Below are 9,880 nucleotides of genomic sequence, written 5' to 3'. Positions count from 1 at the left end.
GTGTTGATGAACTTGAACTCCTCACTAGGAAATTTAAAAAGTTCATGAAACAAGAATTAAAGAATAAAAATAAACTTAAAAAGAATGCAACTACTTACTATGAACGCAAGAAGAATGAAGTACTTTGGGAAGAATCGAGTTCATCCGAAGACGAGGAGAAAATCAACAAAGGCGAGGTGGCAAACTACGCCTTAACGGCTTTCAATGATGAGATAATTAAAATCCTCTTAGTTTACTTTGAAATTACTTGATATTTTTCATGAGTTATTTTTAATTTAGTTTAAGAAAATTATATAATTTTTTTTTGAATTACATGGTTAAAGATATAATGAAAATGTTGAAAGTTTTAGGATCTTGCTTATCTTTCTAGTAATTTTGAAAAAGATCATGACAATTGCATGTTTTATGATAATGAAATAAAATATTAGATATAAATCTAATGATTGTACACCTAGTAAGATTAATCTTATGTATGTGTTTAAGAAGCAAGAATGTGTATTTTGATGATTCCATATAGTTTTTCGATTAAAAGATACCTTATGAAACCATGTTTGATGATTATGCTTAATGAGTTTATCTTTCGAAATTATGCATAATGATTCTTGTAATTTATGGCTTATCAGTTTTTACTGTAATAAAAGTTGTTTTTTCGGATTTAAAAATGATGCATATTTTGATTTAGCATAAATGAAAAAGACATGCTTATATGAAATAATGTAAGTATCATGCTTAATGATTTTATATTTAATTATGCATAATGATTTGAAGTAATGATGATTTTTGGGTAATTTATGATTTATTGATCTTGATGATTTCTATGATGAGATTTTCTCTTTCGATTCTAAACTACGATGTATGGTTTTCATATGAAAAAAACTTGAGCATACTTATATGAAATCAAACAACTTCAAATGAAACACATAAAAAATGAATACATTTTTCATCTCTATCTTATTGATTTTTCGATAAAATATTAATAAATCCATATATATTATGTTTTTGTGAATGAAAATGATTTTGATTTGACGATTTGAATTTGAATGAGTTTTATCTTTCATGATATAATTTTTATATTTAATTTCTTATTTTCATGAAGTGTTTATCTCGCCACCTAATTAATTCTTCTTGATATTCTTCATGTGACGATATGAATGTATGAAATACTCATAATATTATTTTGATGCATATAAATGAGAAGTTATAATCATGCATAATAGGATATAATTTGACGTTTTGATACCATCACGATTTGAAATATTTATGATTTGGAATGATGCATGCAATAGTATAATTTTTTTTTATGAAATATTGTGAAAGTCAACCATTATCATTTTTTGAAATGATACTCTAGAATGATCATTTATCTTTGTCATACTTTAAAAATTATTATAAAAGAAAAAAAGATACAAAATTGTATTCTTCCCTTCTTTTTACCTATGACAAAGGGGGAGAAAGAATTGATAGTGTGCACATCTCAAAGGAGAAGCAAAGATTGCTAACTTGCTATTTCAAGAAGCAAGAGTTGCTTTCTTGAACATCTCAAATATTGCTAGCTTATATTTTTTTTTTTAAATGATGTAAAAATTTGCTAGCTTGCATGATGTAGAACTTGCTATCTTGAATTTCACCAAGACTTGCTAGCTTGCAATCTCAAGAGAAGCAATAGTGCTATCTCAAGATGTAAAATATGCTAAACTTGCACATATAGCAAAATTTACAAACTTGCAAAACTCAAAATTTTTGCTAGCTTGCATGATGATAAAACTGAAGATTATGTTTATTATGCAACGATTTGAACTTGTATGTCTAACAACTTGATAGTTGCACTTCTCCTTTTTGTTGATGACAAAAGGGGAGAAGTATGATATTATGCATAAGTTTATGATAATATATTGCTTGGATTTTTGAATCCAAGAGTTCTATCAATATGGCATATTGATAGGAGTTTGTTTAAACTCTAGGAGTGAAAGTTAACTCCGTCATCAATTGGTTGTCATCATAAAAAAGGGGGAGATTGTTGAATCTCAGATTTTGATGATGAAACCAATTGATAGTATTTATGATTTAATCTACATTTTGGGCGACGAGGGAAATTTCAATCAAGAAGAGACAATTGATGTAGGAAGAAACATGTTGGGTCGGAGAAAAATGTCAGAAGATTGGACGTCACACTGAAGGATCGCTCAACGTATCGATATAAGGCTTCGGGCTATGGTTTCGGGCATCAGGCCAAGAAGAGTGGAAATTACGCCAAGGATATCAGAGTTGCGAAGGTCAATTGGTCGATTGGGCAATAGGCCGTAAGAGAGGACGATGCGTCGAAGAATCGGATGAAGCGTTGATAACCCAATGACATGCCGGACAACATAATTCAAAGCTTTATAATAATTGTCTAAATCGAAGTAGGTTTTATATATGCAGGATTAACTATGATAGCAAGACATAAAGCAAAATAAAGTCTCGGAGTTAAGGACGCGATTTCGTTGGGAGTTTGAGAGTTCGTCGGAAGTCCGGACATTCGTCGGAAGTTCTGTCGAAATTGACCGAGAAGTCTAGGAGCTTGCCAAAAATGCTCATCGGAACTCGCTAAGAAGATCGTCGTGAAGTCCAGGAGCTTACCAAGAGTCCGTTGGAACATTGCTGAGAGATCGTCAGAAGTTCGCTGGAAGATCGTCAGAAGGTCGCTGGAAGAAACCTACACTTACGGACTTATTTAGTTTAGTAAATGTCTTAAATTTCATAGTTAGCACATAATTGGGATTAGAATTATGCCAACCCAATTAGGGGTTAGTTGGGCCCATGTGTGGACTGTGTTAGGCCTAATGATGTAATATCCCTCACTTTTGAAATTTATTAATAAGGATTTATTTGTAAATCGGAGGACCCATATGTAAATATAGAAATTTCAATGACTAAACTGTTAAGTTACAAAAAAAAAAAACTAAAAATTTTGGTTTTATCCGACCGCCCCCCATGTGAAACAGAGGGAGAGCTATGGGGCATGGGGAGAAGAAGAAGAGAAGTAGAGGCAGAAGAGAAGAAAAGAAGAAGAGGGAAAAGAAGAGAGGAGGAAGAAGAGGGAGAAGAGAAGAAAAGAAGAAGAAGAAGAGAGGGAAGAGGGAGAGGAGAGAGAGGTAGCTGCAGCAGCTAGGGCTGCAGCACCTCTGTTTCATGTAGGAGGAAACAGAGGAGTTCATGTGTGGGGCGTCGGGGAGGAGAAGGGAAGAAGAAGAAGAAGAAGAAGAAAAGAGGAGGGTGGCTGCGGCAAGGGCTGCAGCGATGAGGTGTGGGGCATCGGGGAGGAGAAGGGAAGAAGAGGAGAAGAAGAGAAGGAGAAGAAGAAGAAGAGGAAGAGAAGGAGAAGCGGGAGAAGAGGTTGTGACACCTCTGTTTTCTGTAGGAGGAAACAGAGGAGAGGGTGTGTGTGGCGCCGAGGAGCAGAAGGGAAGAAGAGAAGGGAAAGAAGGGGTTGCGGCTACGGTGGTGGCAGCTGCAGCTAGAAGAGAAGGAGAGGAAGAAGAGCAGGGGAGGAAGAAGAGGCTGTGGCTGCGGCGGTTGACAGCTGCAGCTGGAAGAGAAGAATGAGAGGGAAGAAGAGGAAGAGGTAGCTAATAGAAATAATAGAAGATAAGAACAATAATTGAAGAAGCTTTATTAAAGAAGTGAAGTAGCTTGAATGCATTAGCATGTCCCTCTCCTATTTATAGGGATTAGGAGGGAGGATTTTTCTCAATAGAATAGAGGATTTTCCTCAATAGAATAGATAAGATTTCCTCATATAGTTGGGGAAATCTTATCTTCTATCATACCCCCGCAAGATGGTGCTCCTAACAAGGATACAAATCTTGGATCGATGCAAAATATGGTTTACAGGCGAGAGGTTTCATGAGTAGGGCAAGAGCATATTGCTACTGCTATTGTTGTTGCTACAGTTTCGACGACGATGACTGCGGTTATGATGGCAGCGGCTACGATTGCGACGACGGCGGCAGTTGCGGCTGCGACGGCGACGATTGCGGCTGCAACGGCGACAATTGTGGCTGCGATGATGACGATTGTGGCTGCGACGGCTGCGATGATGGCAGAGGAGAAATCTACAGTAATGTTGCAGTGTTGCTACTACAACAAAGGAGGAAGCTGCAACATAGGAGGAAGGTGCAGCAGAGGAGGAAGCTGCAGCAAAAGAGGTAGGAGGTAGCTACAGCGAGGAAGAAAGGTGGGGCAATGCTGGTGAGCACAGCACTAGAGACGCCGCAGATGAAGGGAACAGACATTGGCACAGAGTGGCAGTGGAGAAGACAATTGCCATTCGCCGAAGAGGAAAGATTTGTCGCACCGATGGGCTGACGATGGAAAAGCAATGGTAGAAAGTTTTTTCTTTTGCCATCAGAGATGGAGAAGCAACAGTGATAAGTTGGTAGTGAGAAGAGAGAAGGAAGCTTGCTCTAGGCAAGCAGCTCTGATACCATGATAGAAATAATAGAAGATAAGAACAATAATTGAAGAAGCTTTATTAAAGAAGTGAAGTAGCTTGAATGCATTAGCATGTCCCTCTCCTATTTATAGGGATTAGGAGGAAGGATTTTTCGCAATATAATAAAGGATTTTCCTCAACAGAATAGATAAAATTTTCTCATATAGTTGGGGAAATCTTATCTTCTATCAGTAGCTGCGGCGGTTGACAGCTGTGGTAGCTGCGGCGGTTGACAACTACAGCAGCTGCTTTTGGAAAAGAGAAAGAAAGGAAATGGAAAAAAAGGGGCTGCAGCTGTGGCAGCTGCGTTTGTAGCAGCTGTGTCTACGAAAGAAGAGGAGGAAGAAGGCAGTGCGGTGGAAGGGCCTGCGATTGTGGCAGCGGCAGTGGCGGTGACTGCGGCAGCTACGTTGGAGAAAGAAAGAAAAAGGAACAAGAGTAAGGAAGAGCAGGTGAATGTGCCCCTATATTCTGCACGAGCTACGATTGTAAAGGAAGAAAGAAGATTGGTGCATAAAATGAAAATAGGGAGAGGAGATAGAGGAAAATTAGAAGAAGGATTCAGGCGTCCATCTTCTTCAGATCTTCGGATCAAAATCTTCGAAAGACAAGTGTTTCGATTCTTCCTATTGCAAACTTTCTAATCTTTCTTATTGCAAGTATCCTGATCTTTTATTACTGTAATTTTATCTCTACATTTGCTTTGAATATAAGAAACTTTGAATTGTTCTAGCCTTGCATTTGATATATCACCTGTTTAGACATAACGATTTGAATCTATAAAATTTTTGAGATTCTGACCTTTCTACCTTGTTATTGTTATAACTTTATGTACTGACCTCTAATTTGGACAAAACTTATTTGATCTGAATATAGACTCATAAACCTTTCTTTCAATAGGTTATTTTAAGAATTCGGAGTAAGTTTGCCTATTCAAACTTCTGTTTCAAATGAGCCTACGAATTCTGAAAAATAGGGATCGTAATTTCTGACCTTTCGATACTGAACTGCCTATAAGTCCCTGTTGGAAACTTTAATTTATTCAAAACTTATTTCATTGGAAACTAGACTCGTATATCTCTCTTTTGATACCTAGATTGAAATATTTAGAGTCTAAATGTCTGCTTAGTTATCTATTGAATCTGACCCTATGGATTCTGCAAAACAATGATTTTGTTTTCTGACCTTTGGTTACTAAATCAATTGTAACTCTTTGTTAGAAACTTCGATTCATACTAGACTTATTTTATCTGAAAATAGATTGAAATATCTTTCCACAATAGCTTTCTCGAGTATATTGGAGCACAATTGATAGTTTGAATCATTTGTTCAATGTGCCTCTCGAATTTTGCCAGAAATTGAGCTTTGGTCGATTTCGTATATTCTGGGTTCATTCCTTTGGAAATTTATTTCATTTAGCTTTCTTGTTCAATTGAGCTTTATATTACTGCTTTGAATTATTGTATGCTCTTGTCCTTAAAATTATTTGCATTCTTGAAAATTATTGTGTAACGTTTATGCTATATTGTATTGACTCATACAGGCACATGTATATCCCATTGTTCTGCATTTGCTTTCGATATATGCCTATTCCAGTTTCATTCCTTTGGACATTGAATTCATCTAACCTTATTTGAATTGAGCTATATGTGATTGCTTGGAATCCTTGTATGCTCTTGCTTTCATTTCCTTTCAAATATGAATACATTTGTGAAAGATTATGCTTGCATCGTATTGACTCGTAAAGGCACATGTACGTTTTATTGTTCCGCGTGTGCTTTCGATATATGCTATTTATTGTTCATACTGTCCTTTTGTACTTTGGTGTTTGTGGGATATTGTGGACCTTTACTAGAAATGGTAAAGGGAGTTATGCATAGAGCCCGCGATGCTCTACCGGCCCCCTATGACTTCACTCAGACGTAGGTGGATGGAGCTCCCAAACGTGAGAGACTTATGTTTGGTGGTCGTTCAGAAATAGATGTACCATATTATGTTATGGTCCCACTTCACCTTCTATGTGTTTGATATGATATCTAGAGCTTTTGTTATGTGTTTCTATATGTGCTTTGGATGAGAATGATATAAATGTAACATCAAATTCGACATTTGAACTTTTGTTCTGTATTTGTTATTTGATATGCTCTTAAATGGTTCATATGCCATTGATATACTTTGAAATATTTCACATACCATTAATATGTTCCGAAATGTTTCATTTGTTATTGATATACTCCGAAACATTTCATACGCTATTGATATGCTCCGAAATATTTCATCTGCTATTGTTATGCTTCAAAATATTCCATATGTCGTTGATATCCTCCGGAACATTTCCTACACTATTGATATGCTTCGAAATGTTTCATTTATTATTTATATGCTTTGAAATGTTTCATCTGTTATTGGGATGCTCCGAAATGTTTCATATGCCGTTGATATGCTCTGGAATATTTCCTACGCTATTGATATGCTCCAATTACTCTATGCTCCATTTGTATTGGAACCAAATATGTTTCGATTGAAATGACACATATGATTTTGTATCTAATGAGATGGTATTATTAAGAATTCTTGTATTATGCCTTGCATTATGATACCTTACTTGTTTGAAACTGTTCCTTTTGTTCTGAATATTCTTTGTCACTTACTGAGTTGTTTTTAGCTCACTCTGTTGTTATATAAATCCTTCAGGTCAGCTTGTTACTCTTTGAGATATTTTAAATTGGGCTAAGGAAGTGGAGAGCTATTCAAAATTATAGGCAAGTCTTGTTGGTTATTATGTTATTGTTGTATAAGCATATTTTGTATGTAATGAAATGTTGTCGATGAATCGAAATGGATATACCGTGTAAAAGTGTTAGAAGATCTCTCTTATTTGGAATTTCGGAATGTTAAGTCTAGTTTACGATGATATGAACTTATGGTAAATGGTTGGAGTTCTGATTGTATAAATTACTTAGCTTATGGATTTATAAATATTATTCATGTTTGTTAAGTTGGCTTAGGTTACCATAAATATGAATTATCGAGTAATGTAATACATGATTATAAACTACATAGGTTTTATAGATGTGAATTTGATTGAAAGTTTTTTAGTGTGTTCAAATGTTAGTTTGGATCCTGGATTGATTTGTGATGGAAATTTTTAATATTATTGATATTTTGAGGGGCGTGACAAATGAAAGGCCCAAATAGTGACCCAACAAGTGGAACCGTCATGGCACATTCTCTAAGACTGTGTCAGATAGTGGTACCACCCAGACAGAGTCTTCCAGGCGATGGAATCATCAGATTGGGCGGTGGTACCGCTCAGTGTCAATGCTGCATGCGGTGGTACCGCCAAGACCTGGGAAACCCAGGATGAGACCTTTTTAGGCTCCAAGTTTAAATCAACTTGAAGTCTATAAATACCCATCTTATCTCTGGTTAAACTAACTCCTCTCTTTCTTCAAGTGTTAGAATAGTTTGAGAGAGGAGTAAGTGGGGGTGTAAGGGTTATCTCCTAAACCCAGTAAAAGGAGAAAGAGCTGTAAAAGGTGGTTGGTATTCACCTATTGAAGGAAGACCGATAGTGGATACCAGTGGCCTCAATGGAGGAGGAATCGAGAGTGGATGTAGGTCACGACGACCGAACCACTATAAACTTGGTTTGCATTTACTTTGAGTAATTTACTTTTATAGCAAACTACCTCTCCTCCTTACTATGCTTTTACTACGCCTACCTTCGCATACACTTTCAATTTAACATCTTTCGAGATTGGTTTTAATCATATAAAAGAGATTTTCCGAAACTGACTTTTTACCGCTGCACTAATTCCTTCCCCCCCCCCCTCCCCTCTTAGTGCTGACTCGTTCCTAACAACTATATCGTCTATGTTCCTTTGATATGATTGAAATATATTATCAGCTAGCATCCTCCATCAAATGAGTATCATGTTATTGCTTTTAAACCCCTTTTATCTCTTAGTAATTGATTCTTGTTATAATTGATATGTTCATGTTAGCTTGATATTATTACATACATGCATATGTATATTATTGTTGTCTCACATATGCTTCCAATATATCCGGCTTTCTTATATGAGTGTTCTTATTATATTTTGATATTTGTGAGATAATATGAACCTTTGTTAGAAATTAAAAAGGATATATGTGTAAAGTTTATGATATTCGTGTCGACTCTAATGACTTCATCTAGAATTAGGAGACTAGTGGACATCTAGGAACGAGTGGTATTTTACTATATTATGAGCCCACTTCATATCCTATGTTTCTTTAATATGTTTTCCAAGAAACATGTTTATATGTTAATATACGCTCTTTTGATATGAATGCATTGAATGAAGTATCAAATATGTCACTTAAACTCATGACTTGTATTCGTTCTTGATATGCGCATATGATATGATCTTCGCTCCATTACTATCATCAATAAATCAAATAGTATGTTAAATATGACTATTATTGAGCTCATGTCTTATATTATGATCTTGATTCACTCCTATGTTAGTATATGTTTCTTTGATATCAATGACATATTAAATATGACTTGAGCTCATGTCTTACATTATGATCTTAATTCACTCCTATGTTATTATATGTTCTTTTTGATAACAAATCAAATGAAATATAATATGTCTCGAGTTCATGCCTTTTGATCTTGATTTGTTTATATATTACTCATTGCTCCTATGAGTCTTGAATATATGCTTTACACTTTAATATTTATGTCACATAATTGACTTTCTCTATATCATAGATATGATAGTCACTTGTTGAGCTTATCGATGGTGAAATGCTAAAAGATTGTGACATATTTTTGGTGGTTTAACAAGAAGTTATTGTAAAGAACACTTTGCCTATAATGTTATCGAAAACTATGAGTTAGTGTGTGTTGTTGTAAAGGTTATGTAATTGACTAGAGAAGCAGAAAATAACTTTTTGTATCATTAAAGAACTTATTTTTTATTTTTAAAAAATAGGTGCTTTAGGTTCAAAAAATTAAAAATACGTTATTTAACAGTCCAAAAAATAAAAAATTAGTCATTTTGGCCTTCTCTAGTCAATTGTAAGGTTTTATGAAAATTTAAAAATTCTGAAGAATAAATTTTAATTATATCCTATTTACTCATTTTAGGCTAAATTCAACCTTTGAAAAACTAAAATTAGAAAAATGCATATTTTAGTTGCTCAAAATTATAAAAATAATTATTTTGGTTTTTAAAGTCATTTTTAATATTTCATTAAATTTTATAAATTTATAATTTTTATTATTTTTAAAATATATCGATAATATTATAATTTTATATTCAATAATATGATTTTATTTTGTTTTTATAATTTATTTCGATAATTACTATTTATTTATAATTTTATTGCTACTTTATATATATATATATATAT

The sequence above is a fragment of the Musa acuminata genome, chromosome BXJ1-3, assembly GCF_036884655.1.
Source record: "Musa acuminata AAA Group cultivar baxijiao chromosome BXJ1-3, Cavendish_Baxijiao_AAA, whole genome shotgun sequence".
Lineage (NCBI taxonomy): Eukaryota > Viridiplantae > Streptophyta > Magnoliopsida > Zingiberales > Musaceae > Musa > Musa acuminata.
The sequence above is the reverse complement of the archived record's forward strand: the minus strand, read 5'-3'. Positions refer to the sequence as shown.